The sequence below is a fragment of the Anguilla anguilla genome, chromosome 10, assembly GCF_013347855.1.
Source record: "Anguilla anguilla isolate fAngAng1 chromosome 10, fAngAng1.pri, whole genome shotgun sequence".
Lineage (NCBI taxonomy): Eukaryota > Metazoa > Chordata > Actinopteri > Anguilliformes > Anguillidae > Anguilla > Anguilla anguilla.
The window spans coordinates 43,507,341-43,524,294 of record NC_049210.1 but is presented as its reverse complement, the minus strand read 5'-3'; positions in this window follow the sequence as shown (position 1 = coordinate 43,524,294).

Genomic DNA, 16,954 nt, shown 5'->3' with positions numbered 1-16,954 from the left:
CGGCCCTGCCCCCTCATAGCTCCACCCCCTCATCATAGCTCCACCCCCCAGACGGTGCATTAATCATGACTTGGGTGGGTGACAGGATCTCACAGCTGGCAGGGTGGTAGAGCTGTGTCTGTGCCCCTTTGTTTATGCTTACATTATTAATGTATTGCACGTGAGTGTGGGTCTGTGAGTCTGTGTGTGTGTGTGTGTGTGCTTGTTATCTGGGTATCCCTCTTCTGTCCCCCATTCATATCTGGGTCTGCCCATTTCTCTTTCTTTGTCCTTTCTCTCTCTCTCTCTCTCTCTCTATCTTTCTCTCTCCGTCTTTTTTTTCTCTGTCTGTGCCACGCCCTGCACTATAAAAATCTGATTTTGGCATCAATGGGAATGAACTGCATACTCTGATTGTCTATCAATAACTGTGGTAAGCAGGCCCAAAAAATATAAAAAATAAAAGAACCAAACTCGATGATGCCTAATAATAAAAATTTAAAAATAAATAAATGAAATAATAATAATACCTTCCCCACCCACAGGGGGTCACACACACCATACACCCTTCCTCAAGCCCACACGCACTGAACACTACACATACATGCACACACAATACAGACACACACGCAGTCAACACAGCATGTGCATGTGTTTGTGAGCGTGCGTGTGTGTGTGTGTGTTACCTGATTTATTCGCACAGCTCAGTAGCTCTAAGTGCTCCACTTCAGTCCATGCAAATCAGCCCATCCAAACAATTTCTGTAATAACTGTTATGATAACCTGTGCCGAACCAAGAGGTAAGAGCAGCAAATGATTTCAGCTTTACCTGAAAACAGCCCATTGACGGGTGAATTGCATTGTGGGTCCGCGACCCTCTTGAGCTCTGCTCAGCATTCAGACATGACAGGCGCTGCAGAGAGCGAGTGTCTCCTAAGAGACCCTGACAACCACTTCACACACTGGAGAGAGAGAGGGAGGGAGAGAGAGACAGAGGGAGGGAGGGAGAGAGAGAGAGAGAGAGAGAGAGGAGAGAGAGGGAGGGGGAGAGGGGAGAGAGAGAGAGAGAGAGAGGGAGGGAGGGAGGGAGGGAGAGAGGGAGGGGGAGAGAGACATAGAGAGAAAGATAGAGAGGGAGGGAGAGTGAAACAGAGAGAGAGGGAGGGAGGGAGAGGGGGAGAGTGAGAGGAGAGAGAGAGGGAGAGAGAGAGAGGGAGGGAGGGAGAGAGAGAAAGAGAGGGAGAGAGGGAGGGAGGGAGAGAGAGAGAGAGGAGTGAGGGGGGGAGAGACAGAGAGAGAGGGAAGAGGGAGAGAGAGAAGGGGGGATTATATATACAAAGTACTGATTATTATCATACCGATTATGCCATTCCTGTGCTAGTTTATGCAGAGCTATTTTTGAATTAAAGCACAGGCAGTTAAACGTGCTTAATTTTCAGGATAATGAAAACCTCAACAAAATGGACGGCACTGACCAGCATGCGCATGTGCGATTCTGAGGATGGCCACATACCTTTGATCTGCATGAGTTAGCAAGCTAGCCAAATACCAACAAACACCATTACATTTCAAGAAAGGAATATTGCCATAGTTACCATGGTCACCACGCTTATGTTGGGACTGAACAGCTAGCCATTTTTAGCAGTAAGTGCATGAGCTTTTGTGTTGTACATTCCAGTGCTGGGCCAATGTACCTCAGTCGCTGGCTAACTGCCATAGCTAGCTACTTGCTAGCATTATTTGTTATCAAAACCTCCTTAGCATCAGGAATGGCCAATTATGTACTGTACTGTAGGCCTCCTTGCTAGCTTAGGAGGCCCACGTACACCCTGGACCCTGGGTGGGTGAACTGAACATTCTGTTTGCTGTTTAATAGCATTAGCACAAGATGAGCACCAGTCATGCAATATCATTCTCCAAATAATACGGTTACGTAACAACAACAACAAATTTTTTTAGCATGGACAGATTGTTGATTTGTGCACTTTTAAACTATCCAGTGTCGAAAAGGTATCAGTTACATGTATCTGGCTTATTTTACTGCCCAAAAAAAGCACAATTATAATGACATCTGCCATCTATTAATCATGACATGAACACACAAACACTGCACGCACGCGAACACACACACGCACACGCACACACACACACACACACACACACACAGGTAATTATCGATGTCAGATCTCCGGGTAATTGAGGCGCGGTGAGTGCAGTGGTCACACGGGCGCGCGTTGGGTCGTTAAAAACGCATCCGCTTGTTTGAAAGGCACTCAGCGGGAAAGGAAGGACATCTCTCTCGCACGCAGGCGGCGGCGTGCGCCCGCGCGGCCATTCAAACCCGCCCTCCGCTCGGGCTCGAGTCACGGATACCGCATCTCTCCGTAGGGCTGCCGCTCTTTACCAGAGCAGGGGGATGCTAGTATACTCCACCCACACACAGAGAGACGCTCATGGGCTCTACCCACATACAGAGGGACGCTCATGGGCTCTACCCACATACAGGAAATAGCTCATAGGTGCAAGACTGACCCCGCCCCCACGCAGAACCCACAACTGAACTGAGCCCGCCCCCTAAACAGGACATACCACCCCTTTAGCCGGGAGGGACTGACCCCACCCTCACATAGGACAGACCCCCACCCCCTCAACGGGACTGACCCCATCCAAAGCTAGAACTGACCCTGCCCCCGCCGACTGTTTCGATTCTGAAGTTCAGGCCCAGAGATCTGTCATGTCCGTGAAACCCTCTATTGGTCAGCGCTGTGATTCGCTGTCGTGAAGCTGCTGAATTATTAATGAGCGCTCCTCTGTTAGTGCCGAATCCTCTCCAGGCTGCCACAGGCGACACGACGCAAACCCCGCCCCTCAAACAGACACCATTTCTCAGCCTCACACACCAACACCTCCCTCACTACAGACTCAGGGATAGATTTATAACGCTTGCACATTTTATATCTCAGATCTGTTGACAGTCGCTGTGTGTGATTATGGCTGGCTGTTTCCCGTGTAGCCTGCCAGTGCCACCCTTACCGCCCCATATCTCTCCTTACTAGTGAGTAGGAGTCTTACACCCAGCGCTGAGAGAGCCACACAAGAGCCACACTTTACAACGTTATCACCTGGGACTGACTCGCAAATACACACACAACATATGAGGTTACTCTGTTTCTTCTTCAAAAGCACACACACACACACACACATAGGCACACACACACACACACACAATCAAATGGCTTTATTATTTGAAGGAATAATATTTATTATTGTCCCGAGGCTCTCCCTCTCTCTCTCTCTCTCTCTCGCTCTCTGTCTTTGTGTGGGTGTATGAATGTGTGTGTGCACACACATTCTGAATTACAAGCTACCACTTGGTATTATAGACTTTGCGAGATAAAAAGATTTCTATGTAAATGTAAATCGTATGCCAAAAAAACACACTTTAATATTGTTTGTACAATGTTGAGTGTTTCCTCCAAGGGTGAATTCATAAATTTTTAATGCTGATAAAGAATAAGCAAGCAACCAGATTCATTCTTTAATTTCCTCTAGACAATGAGAAAATTAGCATTTTCTTTAATCCTGAATCCATGAGTTTTATTTGATCATTATTGTGTTTCTCGCCATGAAGGACAAATGCGAGGCTTCCATCCTGTTCTGCGTTGTGTGGATTTTAATTAATAAGCCAACAAAAAACAAACAAATGCTATGATATGGCAAATTTAATACGTGAAATCCAAAAGTAATATATTCGTCTGCAGTCAATTTAAAAAGCAAACTGCCGACCCACTTTCCAGAGAAGGGCCTCCTCAGACCAGGCGTTCAGACAGATGACAGTTGAAGCTTTGGCTGATTGCTGTAATGATGTGCTCATTTGTTTGACAAGCATTGCTATTTTCACTTGAAGTGAAATAACTGTTGACAAAATGTAATTATATCAGGAGAACGTATTGTGAGGACGAACGACTCTGGAAATAAAATTTCATTGTTCTTCGCTTGTTCTGCTGCACACAGGATTCTCAGTCAAAAACCCCTGGGAGCTGCACCTGCTTAACTGTGTCACTGCCTGTGTCACTGCCTTCATTTCTAATGCGAAATCATGTTAGTAGGTGTGCAGTGTTGTCTTAGAGAAACAGATAATAAAAACAGAGAACTGCTCCGCCGGTATCTGTTCCCAAACTCAGTTCTTTGGCGGTGCACTATGAGTAAGCACGCGTTTGTGTCAGGTTTGTGAAACTCTGACCCTGTGCGTGTGCTCAGATTTTGAGTAAACGTATCCGTGATTTATGATGGGTTTCATAGGAAGTGTGGACACAGGGGTACTCCGCACTCACCGCGTATCGGGAGCAGAGACTCGCTGTGTTCCTTAAACTAAAGTCATCAGAAAAATGCTTCCTTCTAAGGTGCCTTATTTTGGTTACATTTGAAAGTGGCATCTGATGTATCATTCACCAAGCAGAATATCCCATGGGTCTTTGCAGTTACCTCAGGCTTCTAACATCTGTTAAAACAGAGGCAGCTGAAAACAGAGGTAGCAGTCACGGTGGCAGCAGAGGAGCTTGTTTACAACTGTATGCAGCGAACTCAATAGTTTGTTGTAGCTATATTTAAAAAATCCATTTAAATTATTCAATACACTGGTGCACTGTTGTGTAATGTTTTTAAGCCTCGGTTTGCTTTCAGTGAAGTAGCCAACTAACTTGACGTCAGCCTGCCTTCAAAGTGCTTTCCAAATTCGTTGCCTTTTGAAGTTTTTTTGAAGGAGCTCACTTCCTGGAAGTAGACAGCGAGGCAGCCGTCCATTTAAGACACGGCCTCTGTGTTCCAGGACAGAGATTCACTGAGTTTCAGGGGTGAATCCCCGGGCCCCTGCCATGTAATTCAATAATAATTCTGATGTAAATAGATGCTGATGTGGAGCTAAATAGCAGAGATTAAACTGGAGACTTGCTGCCCTGCTTTGTGCTGACTACAAAATCAGTGCGTCAGTCCTCCCACAATACACCAGGGTGCTGCGCTGCAACCCTCGCACGGTGCACCAGGACAATATGTTGCAATCCTCCCACAATGCACCAGGGTATTGTCTAGTGTAACATACACTGATTTAGTACTATTTGTTCCAATGGTAATCAGGAACTAAAGATGATATTACATCATTAAAAACATCAGAGAACTGGGAAACGAAGAGTTTAATTCTGACCGAACTTAAAAGCATGTTGGCAGCCGTTTACTTTTTATAACGTTTGCAGATTTTCCAACGGTTTGTTTTTATTGACTGTGGTCCACAGAACCAAGGCGCACACGTATCCACGTTACCGACCCCGTACGGAGAGGAGGAGGCGGGGCCTGCTGGCTGCGGGCTTCTCGTGCGATCCTTTCATTACTCTCCTCACGCAGACTCGGCTGCACGCGTGCAGTGTGCGGGTCGGTCCCGCGCCGCCTTTTGTTATGAGTGCTGGTTTTCGGCCGCCATGGAAACGGGTGCGAACGGGGTGTCATTGAAGCGAGGCTGCAGAAGCCTCTCTGGTGCAAAGCTGAGTTTTATACCGCATTGTGTGATTCGCGCAGAAGGACGGTCTCTACAGGACCGAGTGTGGGTAGGGGCTCTGTTAGACCATGTGTCTGAGCTCTATTGGACCATGTGACCGGGCTCACTGTGAGCTCTGCTGCTAACCTTTTAGCCTGAATGGCCTTGAGCAGCTCCTTCTGATGAATGCTGAAGCCTTTTCATCATCAAAGAAGAGAGTGAGAATCACCCCTTCACTGCAGCATCATTATGCAGTTATGTGTGTGTGTGTGTGTGTGTGTGTGTGTGTGTGTGTGGTGTATGTGTGTGTGTGTGTTTATATGTGTGTGTGTGTGTCTTTGAGTGAGTATAATGGGCCCTGTATAATTGGCCAAATCTGCCAAGACACATCAGACATGACTCTAATTAAACATCAAAAACTTTTTATCACCAAATTCATCTGGTAAATGTGGATGTTGCCATGGTTATCTTATTGTTTTAGTAGTATTTTAATGGATACTTCTCATAATGTTGGTTCTATTAGCAACAGGCAAAGCCACTGTAAGACCCTTTTATGTAGAAAAGATGGTATCTGTTTTTAAAAGGTGGTTCTTATTGGTAACAGAGGTTCAAATGCCTCCAAGTTCAAATGCCTCCAAGTCCAGGTTATAGGCCATGATCAAGGAAAGACCTCCACCCAAGTCTTGTAAAGAAGATAAACTCTAATGTTTAATTTTATAGTATTTGACAGCAGAAGGGTAAAAAAACAAGCTCTAAACACTGAAGTATTGGTTTATCAGCTCATAATCTGCGTACTAGCATTTGGTTTCCATTTAACTATAAAAATAAAAAAAATCCAGAGCCCCTTAAATAACTCCCCCTCCCTCCCACCCGCCTCCCCCCCCCCCCTGCCCTGACATAGAATGCACTGCTGATCTGTTCCCAATTAGGCACAGCAACTTAGACACAGCAACTTTTAAAGACACATTAGCAACGAGCACAGGCCGCCCCGCTGCTAACTGACCCCACTTTGTTCTCCAGTTGTGGAAAATCTGGGCTTTAACGGTCCCGTAATGCGCTACAGACCGCTACTGCTAGCCCCAGCTGCGGGCCTGGCCTACGATTAAACACTGCCCCCCCCCCCCACCCCCAAACCCCCTTCAACACCCCCAACCCCCAACTCCCCCCCTCCTCCCACATACTCACAACACAAGCACCAAAAAACCACTAAACCCCCTTTTTTGGAAAATTCCTTGCGCTTGAAAGTGGTACTGTTCCAATGAAAACCCGCAATGAATTATATCTCAATCAAATAAATACTGAAGTTTATAAAAACAGATTTTTTCCCTCCCTTTAAGTGCAGATGTGCAATCTGAGCTCTGCTGTGCCAGTGCCAGAACCCCTGAGCTCTGGCTCGGGCACACCTGGAAGAATATCTTTGGGCTCTTTGTGGCACTTTGATTGGCCGCGTGGTCACATGATCCGAAGGGTGATGAAATCCCATTGGACGGCTCCAGCCCTGGGGGTGAACGCTGTGCCTCAGCTTTAAATGGCATTAGCAGACAGACAGTATTCATGTGTTCATGTTCATTGTGTGCACTCCATGTTTAAGTGACTTCATGAACGTCCTCTCTCCGATTTAGAGTTGCTGTGGGAGTACAGTGTTTCACCAGCTAACGTCCGGACATTGAAGCTGTTCCATATGGAGCAGGTATCAGTGAATAACTGACAGAAAGGACAGATACCCCCAGATTTCCACACTGGGATTTTGTAGAGGGGGGCTCACCTACAGGCACGGCGCCCCCAAGGTCAAGGTTAGAGTACTGCGCCCGGGTGTCCTAAAATGGATGCTGCCCTGAATTCCAGCTGGTTCCGTGCAAAAAGAGCTTCTGTGTTGTGATGCTTTAGCTGTTGGCGGAGAGGGAGAAACGGCAGGGTCTCTAAAAGCAGCTTCGGTGGCGCGTGCTGGCATTGGCGCGCGGGAGCACTGCCGACCTGTTAAATCAGCCATTTTACAAGGCCGTAAGCGAACCAGCCGAACCGGAAAAATAGAAAACGTGAGTGCGTTTTGCGAAATGGACGTGCTCTATATTACGAGCGGGATGCGGTCGGTTAGCGGCGTTCTGTAAGGCTGGAGCTGTCAAGAGAACCCGCCCACCAACCCATCACCCCCCCCCCCCCGCCCCCTCCGCCCCTTGTTTGTTCCTTTTATGGAAGTGATGGGCGACCCATCTGCAGAATTATCTGACTCTTGTTGAACGATTTCTCCTATTTCTGACTGCTCTTCTCAGTGTGGGGGAGAAACTCCCTATCTCTCTCTCTCTCTTCCTCTCTATCTCTCCACTTTTTCTCCCTCTTCATGTTAGACACATTTTTTTATCAAATGGAGAGGGATTCTGTGCGGGAGGGTAGTCCGGCGCACTGGCCACAGGGGGGACGTGAGGAGGCGTGGCTTCGCTTGGGAGCATCCAGGCATTTCTGCTCTCTGCTTTAGCGCGTGATTTAAGGACAGAGAGCATGCTGGGAAACACCGCTCGCATGTGTGTCTGCGGGGATCTGTGTCCCCTCTGCATGGTGCGCACTGAATTCAAACATATACGTGGTGCTTAGTATGAGCAGTGTGACTTTGACACTGTGTGTGTTTGTGTGTGAGTGTGTGAGAGAGAGAGTGTGTGTGTGTGTGCGTGTGTGTACGTGTGTGTGTGTGTGTGTGTGTTTGTGTGTGCCTGTGTGTGGGTGTGTATGTATGTGTGTGTGTGAGAGTGTGTGTGCGTGTGTGTGCGTGTGTGTGTGCGTGTGTGTGCGTGTGTGTGCGTGTGTGTGCGTGTGTGTTTGTGTGTGTGTGTCTGTGTGTGTGGACTGAAGTAGCTTATTGACGGGAGGGTTTGTGCACCAGTGAACATTTACACAGGGTTGTACTGCATCATTCTGAAGTTTAAAAACATATTTTAATAATACATAAACTAATCATAATTACCCTGAGTAGGCATACGTCCGGTAAAGCACTTAGAAGATTGCATATGATGCAAATGCATTTTGATTTTGTTTCCACAGCAACATGCTGATTATATTTATTAGCCACTAAAGAGAGATAATCCGGGGCAGATATTGCAGGCATGGCAAGTTCCGTCTTATTGTTACATGCTGGTTTGGAATGTAGGATCTGTTCTGTTTTCAGTTTACTGCCTTACATTGAAACCAGAAAGCGCGCTCTCTCTCCTTCTCCTTCCCCAGCGCATGAAAGAGAAACAGACTAATCAAAACATGTTGCTAATTTAAAAAATGTTCTGCCCTACTTTCAGATCTGACCAACAATATCCTGCAGATTTAGTGCAGGGAGAAGCGAGCGGTCTCTTTGGTTCTGGGAGAAAAAGGGGATCTAATTCAACCCGTGTGCCCCGGTTTGTGTGTGTCCCTTGCTTTCATTAGGCCCATGTGTTTCTGCGCAAGACGGGTTCAGGAAAGAACGGTTTCACTGCTGCACGAAATAAAACTGTGCTTTTACCTCTCGGCTCTCTCTGGGTGAGTTCCTCCAGGGGTCTACGGGCTAAAGGTGGGCAGCTATCTTTTAAAATGGGAAACGGTGTCTGTCATCCTTGCATAATCCCGACCACACTATCCTCAGGTGGAGAGAGAGAGAGAGAGAGAGAGAGAGAGAGAGAGTGGGAGGGAAGGAGAAGGGCGCTGTATTTTTAACAGATCCCCTCAATCAAGACGTACCTACAGTGTGTGTGTGTATGCGCGTGTGTGCGTGTGTGTTTGTGTCTGCCTGCTCGTGTGTGTGTGTCTGCTTGTGCATGTGCATGTCGAAGCAGCTGTAGCTGGTTATTAGAGCGATGTCTTATTACGAATTCAGCGCTGTAATATAAACAGGCTGGGCCCGGGGGTGCCGGGGTGTTTTCTGTAATATCGCCAGACGAGGACCTGTTTTATGAGGACAGCGTATTAATGCATGTTAATGTATCTGCTCCGCAAGGCTGGCAGAAGATACACGGCATGGTTTGTCTCCGTGGTTACCAGAGCCATATAATGCATTTTCTAACTCCCGGAAAAAAGGTAAAAGATGGCAATCTCATCTCGATTCTATTTCTATAACTCGGAGTCGGAGGCCAGTGTGACCTTTACCGTTCCGTGGAATTACTCCAGAACGTCTCGGGTTCGAATCAGACGTTAACAAAGGTTAAACCCTTTCTTCCTCGGGTCGTCCTCTGTGTCTCCGGGAACCCCGGCGCGTTATCTCTGCATCTCGAGGGCGTTCGCTCGCCGCGTGAATTTAATCGCTCGGGTCTGACAGCACGAGAATACGACAGCAGGGCCCGTCAGTCAGAGTTCAGTATTAATAACCGAGTGTGGGTAAAGCCGTGACCTCTGCTCGCTCGGTGAAAGGATATCGTTTCTTCCTGGATCTTCAGGTGACTCTGCTGATCTCAGGTCAGTGTTTCGGGCATGATCTCTCCTGCTCCTGGTTGACCGCGCTGAACTGAGGTCAGTGCAGCAGTAGGACACTACACAGGAAAAGAGTCTTGCCAGAATGAAGTGTGCCCAGGCCTCTTCATTCTGCCACCAGGGGGCGCTGTTGTGGCTGGGTTAGCCACAACATCGACAGTTAACAATCGCCCTCAACAGCTAACAACCACCCTCAACAGTTAACAACTATCCTCAACAGTTAAAAACCGCCCTCTACAGCTATCACCAATAGTAGGAAGCGCTAATTTTGGAACTCAGCCATATAGCATTAACCCTCCTAATTGAGTGCCTGTCCCAGGCCAGATAAATTTAGCCCTGGTTTCAGATGCTCATGGAAGGGTCTTCCCCTGTCTGAGGTGAACCTATTAGTGCCGCACCGATCCTTCCTCGTTAAAAGGTACTGGTGGCTAATGCCTAGTGTCTGGCTAGCGGCTAAGCTGCCCTTAATTGCCTTAGCGATCGCCGGTATAGCCGGCCCCCAGAAATCGCGGACAAGCCATAAGGGACGCCCACGCACCCCGCTAAAGCCCGGGCCGTTAAAAAAAGCAGCTCTCCCTCCCCTTGCTTCACTACCCGTGGGAGGAAATGGAAACACAAAGCCGCTGATTCCCATTAGCGCTCCCCAAATAGAGCGCAAAGGCTTTAGGGGCACTGCCTGTTTTAGCCACACAAGCTAATCAGAGGGGGACTGGGTCATTATGCCACCGTCCCGTAGCCCGGTTGGAGACTATTTGAGAGTTTTGCTCTTTATATCACACTTCCTGTATATAACACATCTTGTATATATTACACTTCCTGTATATGACTTATTTCCCATGTATAACACTTCTTGTTTATCACAGTTCCCCTAAATTAAATGGACTGGTAAATGGACTGCATTTATATAGTGCTTTTATCCAAAGCGCATTACAATTGATGCCTCTTATTCACCAGAGCAGTTAGGGGTTTGGTGTCTTGCTCAGGGACACTTCGACACGCCCAGGGCAGGGATCGAACCGGGAACCCTCCGACTGCCAGACAACCGCTCTTACCTCCTGAGCTATGTCGCCCCTAAATTACACTCTTCCTACATATCACACACTTCCTGAATATAAAATACTTCCTGTATATCACACCTCTTGTATGTATTGCACTTCCTGCATATCACACTTCCTGTATAAAACGCACTTCCTGTATATCATATTTTGCATATTTTGACATTCACAGCAGTCAGATTGAAAGCGCCCGTTACCTGCAACAGACACATTACTGCCCTCATTACTGTGTACACACAGCTTTACCTTTGGATTCTATATCTGAGCATGTGACAGGGGGGTTTGGGGAGTGTGGTGTAAATTGGTGGGGTTAACCCCCAGCTTTGTCAAGCTCCAGTGGGTGCAGATGGGTCTGACCTGCTGCTTCTCCACCCTGCCCTCTGGTGAGTAGTGCACAGGCTGTGGCTGTCAAACGGTGCTGGGGGTCCATGTGCGGTGGATCTGGGTTCTTTGAAGGAGTTAGGGTTGCGAAACGGTGCAGATTTCACGGTGCTGATTGGAGCTAATCCGGGATTGGACAGAGATTGGATTGCGTTAATTGAGGTCACGGAATCCTGGGGCAGGGTGGTGACCGCACCGTGGCAGATCACCTGACGGTGTTTGATATCCTGCCGGTCAGGCCGTTTTCCCAGGGGTGTCTGATTCGCAGCTCTATGCTCTGTGTCATTTTACTGCATTTTTCTGCTTACAGTAAACCACCTGTACGTCTGTTCCACCTGCAACCAGCATCGCCATGGTAACTTCTCTATAAAAGTGTAAAGCAAATATTCACACATTTTCTCAAATATTGTTTTATTGGTGTCTCATTATTTTGATAATATATGTAATGTAAATATGTTATATGTGAGCGGTGTAACTGGGTAGTGATCAGTGTAACAGGATAGTGAGCAGTATAACAGGGTAGTGAGTAGTATAACAGGGTAGTGAGCAGTGCAACAGGATAGTGAGAAGTGTAGCAGGATAGTGAGCAGTGTGGCTGGATAGTGAGTAGTATAACAGGGTAGTGAGTAGTATAACAGGGTAGTGAGCAGTGTAGCAGGATAGTGAGCAGTGTGGCTGGATAGTGAGTAGTATAACAGGATAGTGAGAAGTGTAGCAGGATAGTGAGCAGTGTGGCTGGATAGTGAGCAGTGTAGCAGGATAGTGAGCAGTGTGGCTGGATAGTGAGTAGTATAACAGGGTAGTGAGCAGTGTACTATAACCACCCTGCTAGGCTGGGCGCTGCAGCTCAGCGGGACGTGCTGTGACAGCTTGCATGTGGCTCAGACCCGTCCCACTCACAACATTAGATTAGTGAAAGAATGCGTTTTACTGTGGTGCCAGAGAGCTTTATGGGTATTAATTCCATGGTGTCAGTTTAAGATTAGAGGAGAGGCAGAGCCAATCCCTCACTCTGAATAGAACCGGTCTAATTGAAATCCCCCGATTTGAGTTGTGAAATGTTACATTAAGCGCTGAAGTTTCTCCTCTGGGCTTTTGAAAAGCACACAGCTGCCACCGCTGTGCTGGTTAATCAGGGAGGGGGAAAGCAGCCAATCAAATGGTAAGAGTTCTGAGTAGAATACTGATCACCCATTTATTGATCCCTCCCACAATGTGTCTACCCCATCCTTGACATCAGCCTTACGCTTCAACACCAAACCTACTGACCCCCACCAACCCTGCCCCTCAACACCACCTCTACCCCTCAGCACCAGCCCTGTCCCTGAACACCAACTCCGACCCCACAACACCAACACCAACCCTCTACCACCACAGCAACCCAGATTTAGAGATCTCTCTGTGCCCCTCTCTCTTTCTCATTCTCTCTCTCTCTTTCTCTCTCTATCTCTCTCTCTCTCTCTCTCCCTGTCCCTCTCTATGTCTCTCTCTCACTCTCCATTTTTCTCTCTCTGTCTTTCACACTTCATCAAAGTTCCACCAGACGTCAGGCATATTATCTGTACAGGCTTCCCAGTGTGCTGGAGATGGCCTGGGGAGTGGGAGGGCGTGGTGGTGGGGGTGAGGGGAGGGGGGACGCTGGGGAGGGGGGGGGGGGGTAGGAGGGGTAAAGCAGTCTGTCAGCAGCCTCTCCAAACTCCTGTCAGCAGCTCTGAGTCTCGCCAGGACGTTGGCTCGGCGCACACCATACAGAAACAACACAGCGCAATTCTAAACAGAAAACGGTGATAAAAATGTTCCGTCATAAAACTGCCCGAAAATGAGAATAAAAGTCAGATTGTAAAACAACAATAGCACCGAGCACTAGAGCATTGCAGTACCAGTGATGGTTAACATAGGTATAACATAGACATGATGCAGATTGCGTTTTACGTGGGATTAGTGTGAGGGGGGAACGGAATTTAAATCTTACAGTGATCCTTATTGGATATTCATATATTATTAAAAAAAAAAAAGGTTGTATAATTTCCTTGTGCCTGGTTTCTTTCAGGAGTGATCTCTCTCTCTCTCTTTCTCTCTCTCTCTCTCCAGTATGTTTGATATGAGGAAGACTTTCTCTCAGGGGCCTTTGGGTCGTGTGGTTTGTAATAATAACCGTGTAATTACTCATTAATATCTGCCTCATATCGCAGAAAAACACGCCCTGTGATATCATGGCAAACTGACAGCAGCACTGAAACTCAGGCCCAGTTCTACAGGACCTCCAGACTATTTTTTATTTTTATTTTTTACATTGTTGTTCATAATCTGCATGAAATTAATCCAGTCCAATATTTCACTACCGCTGAGGCTGTCCGGCTTGAACAGGGCCTGTGCTGGGAGGGTGGGGGGTCCCAGAATCTCAGGAGCTTTGCGGGTACGCACAAGCCTGGGACGGAAATGAGTTCTGCTCGGCTCGAATGCCTGAGGCATATTTCTTCTTCTTCTTTTTCTCCTCTAAATGTACTGTTTGTCCCGTGTGTCTCCACAACCGGTAGGTTTCTCAAATTCTCCCGCCAGAACAGTCTTAACCGTGTACCTGGTGAGTTTTTTGATACACAGCTCGACCAGGTTTGAGCTTTCTTTCCACTCTCTTCCCACCTGAACTCAACTCAGTTCACCCACCTGGAAAACCAGAGGCTAATTTTGTTAAATCTGTCTGGATCAGGACCTCTTCTCTCACTGTCTCTCTTTATGCCTCTCTCTCTCTCTCTCTCTCTCTCTCTCTCTCTCTCTCTTTTCCTCGCTCTCACTCTCTCTCGCTCTCAGGCCTGCTATTTATTTACTTCTCTGTTCTTACTCTCAGATCTGGAATGAAAAAACAAATATCTCACCCTCCCTTAGTGGAAAAGCAGTAATCTGATTTCACACACACACACGCACACACACGCATGCACGCACGCACACACACACACACACACACACAGCATTTCAGGGCAGTGACGGTGCTGAAAGCTGAGACTCTTGAAGCTTCATTAGGGTTTGTCCTGTTTGCATTACCGTAGGACAAATTTCAAAATAGAGGGACCTCCCAGGGAAATGATCACAAACATTTCAACATTTACTTTCTCCTCCTTTCACAGTTTTACTTTCTCTCTCTCTCTCTCTCTGTGTGTTCCTGTGTTCAGCAATGTGCTCAGAGATGCTCGGTGCTGCTTGTGTGGAAACTCGGAGTGATTCGTTTCGCGGCGCATGGGCATTCCTGGAGTCCAGGGTGTGGAGTGGTGGTGACCGCAGCAGACACAAGGCCTGTGTCCAGTCATTAAACACTGGGGCCTGAGCTGCTTAAGCTTTAATTCTGCTGTGTCCCAGCAAATCCACCCGCTCCCTTTAGATCAGCACCACCAAAGGGCAGGTGGAACCACTCTTTAACTGAGTCGCTGATTCATTTAATCAATGAAGATGGGCCCTTGGGATGGGGAATCAGGGCTGTGTGTGTGTGTGTGTGTGCGTCTGTGTGTGCGTGTGTGCGTGAGTGTGTGTGTGTATGTGTATATGTGCTTGTGTGTGTGTGTGTGTGTGTGTGTGTGCATATGTTTTTGTGTATGGGTGTGTGTGTGCATGTGTGGGTGTGCAGGTGTTTGTGTGTGCATGTACACGTGGACATGTGTGTGTTTGTATGTATGTGCGTGTGCATGCGCATGTGTGTGTGTATGTGTGTGTGTTGAGCGAATGAGACGCCTGCCCTTGGCTTGTTCTTTGTGCTTGGGTGCTCATTGGCTCTTAGATGAGATCCTCTCCCTGGTGGGTGAGCTTCGCTGCTCCTAACATCCCCCTGACTCATCTGTGTGAGGGTGAGTGAATTATGTTCACATAATTACACTAGTCATTTCCTCTTCCTCTTCTACAGTCCCTCATGTGCAGTGGCTCTGTCCTTGTGTATGTGTGCGCGTGTGTCTGTGTGAGAGAGAGAAAGTGTGTGTGTGTGTGTGTATGTGTGTGTGTGTGAGAGAGAGAGAGACAGGGAGAGATAGAGATAGAGAGAGAGTGTGTGTGTGTGTGTGTGCGTACACATAGTAACACTGAACTTCAACATTAACATTTACCCTGAACATTGATTTAAGTGTGTCCGTACATTATTTTACACACCATTATGTCACAACATTTAGATGGAAATACATTTATGAGATGAGTGATTATAACGAGAGCACTTTCCGGGGGATCACGCAGCCAGTGTTTTACAGAGGGAGTGAGACTCTGGCTGCATTCCAGCCATATTAGCTGAGAATGACAGACACACCTGTAGCATCTGCTGTGTGGCGTGTAGGATGCATTGTGCAGGTATTTCCCACTTCATAAAGGACACCTTACCTGCTTGGAATTTCATATTTATTTTATTTTATGTCTGCTTATAAAACCAGAAGGGATATTTTTCTCTGCTGTCAAAAAAAAAACGTGACTGTCACATGTAGATCATCTACGGTTTCTGTGCTTCCCAGTAAATGGCTGGATTCCACCCTGAAGCAGATATGCTGTTCGTGAAGAGCGTGCCTGCGGGACCTGGAATCGAACCTGCAACCTTCTGGGCAACTAACATTGCTCCTGAACCGATGTCAGGACAGACATGTGAGTCCCCGTCCCCGTGGTAACCCTGCGTCAGTGCCCCCCCCCCCAGTAACGTCTGTAATCTGCGAACGCTCAAGCAGCCTCTCCCTGCCCCCGTTCCTGTTTTTGGATCTTTCATAAATAATTTGTCTCCACTTCAGAATATTGCCCAGAAGGCTACAGAATGTTTGCAGATTCGCAAGAACGCTTTTGAAATGGACGAATTCAGAAAATGCTGACTTCTTAGAAAGGATCTTTTGTAACGATTAGACTGTGCAGTGCACACACAGAGACACGCATGCACATGCACACACGCATACACACACACACACTACATGCACACACACACATGCACTCACGCACACACACACAATAATGGTATTTTTGTTCTTTTGTGCTCATGGACGGAATGCAAACATATAGCACAGAGAGAATGTACAGAAGCGGTTGAATGCATTGGCTCCTATTTTCTTCTGCTGCATTCTCTCTTCTCTCCGCTCCTCCCCGAGTTCCTGCCGCTGGGTGCATATAAAACACACCATTTAATATTCTCTTTTATCAGCTGCCTTTCAAAAGTAATGAATTGACAAAAAAATAAACATTTCTTCTGAGCGACACACCACAGGGGCTTTCAAACTGCAGCAACTTTCAAAATGAACTGCCAGCTGGTTCGTGATAGTAAACAGCTCCTGGCTGTGTTGGGGGGGGGGGGGGGGGGGGGGGGGGGGGGGGGGGGGTTTGGGTGGGGCGGGGTGGAGGGGGTGCTGGGTGGGGAACATTCAGGGTCATGTACGTGAGTTTCGCTGAGGCACTGTTCTATTCGTGGGGAAAATATCCAGACTGGAGTACAAATTTTGACTGTTATTATTTATGTTTCTGTTATTATTGAAACTTTTCACAGAGATATGAATAAGGAAATTATAAGGATACAATACAGGAGTATTTTTTTAAAAATATATATTTTTTGTCTTTCTGAATCTGCTTGTAGATCAGAGGTGAGTGC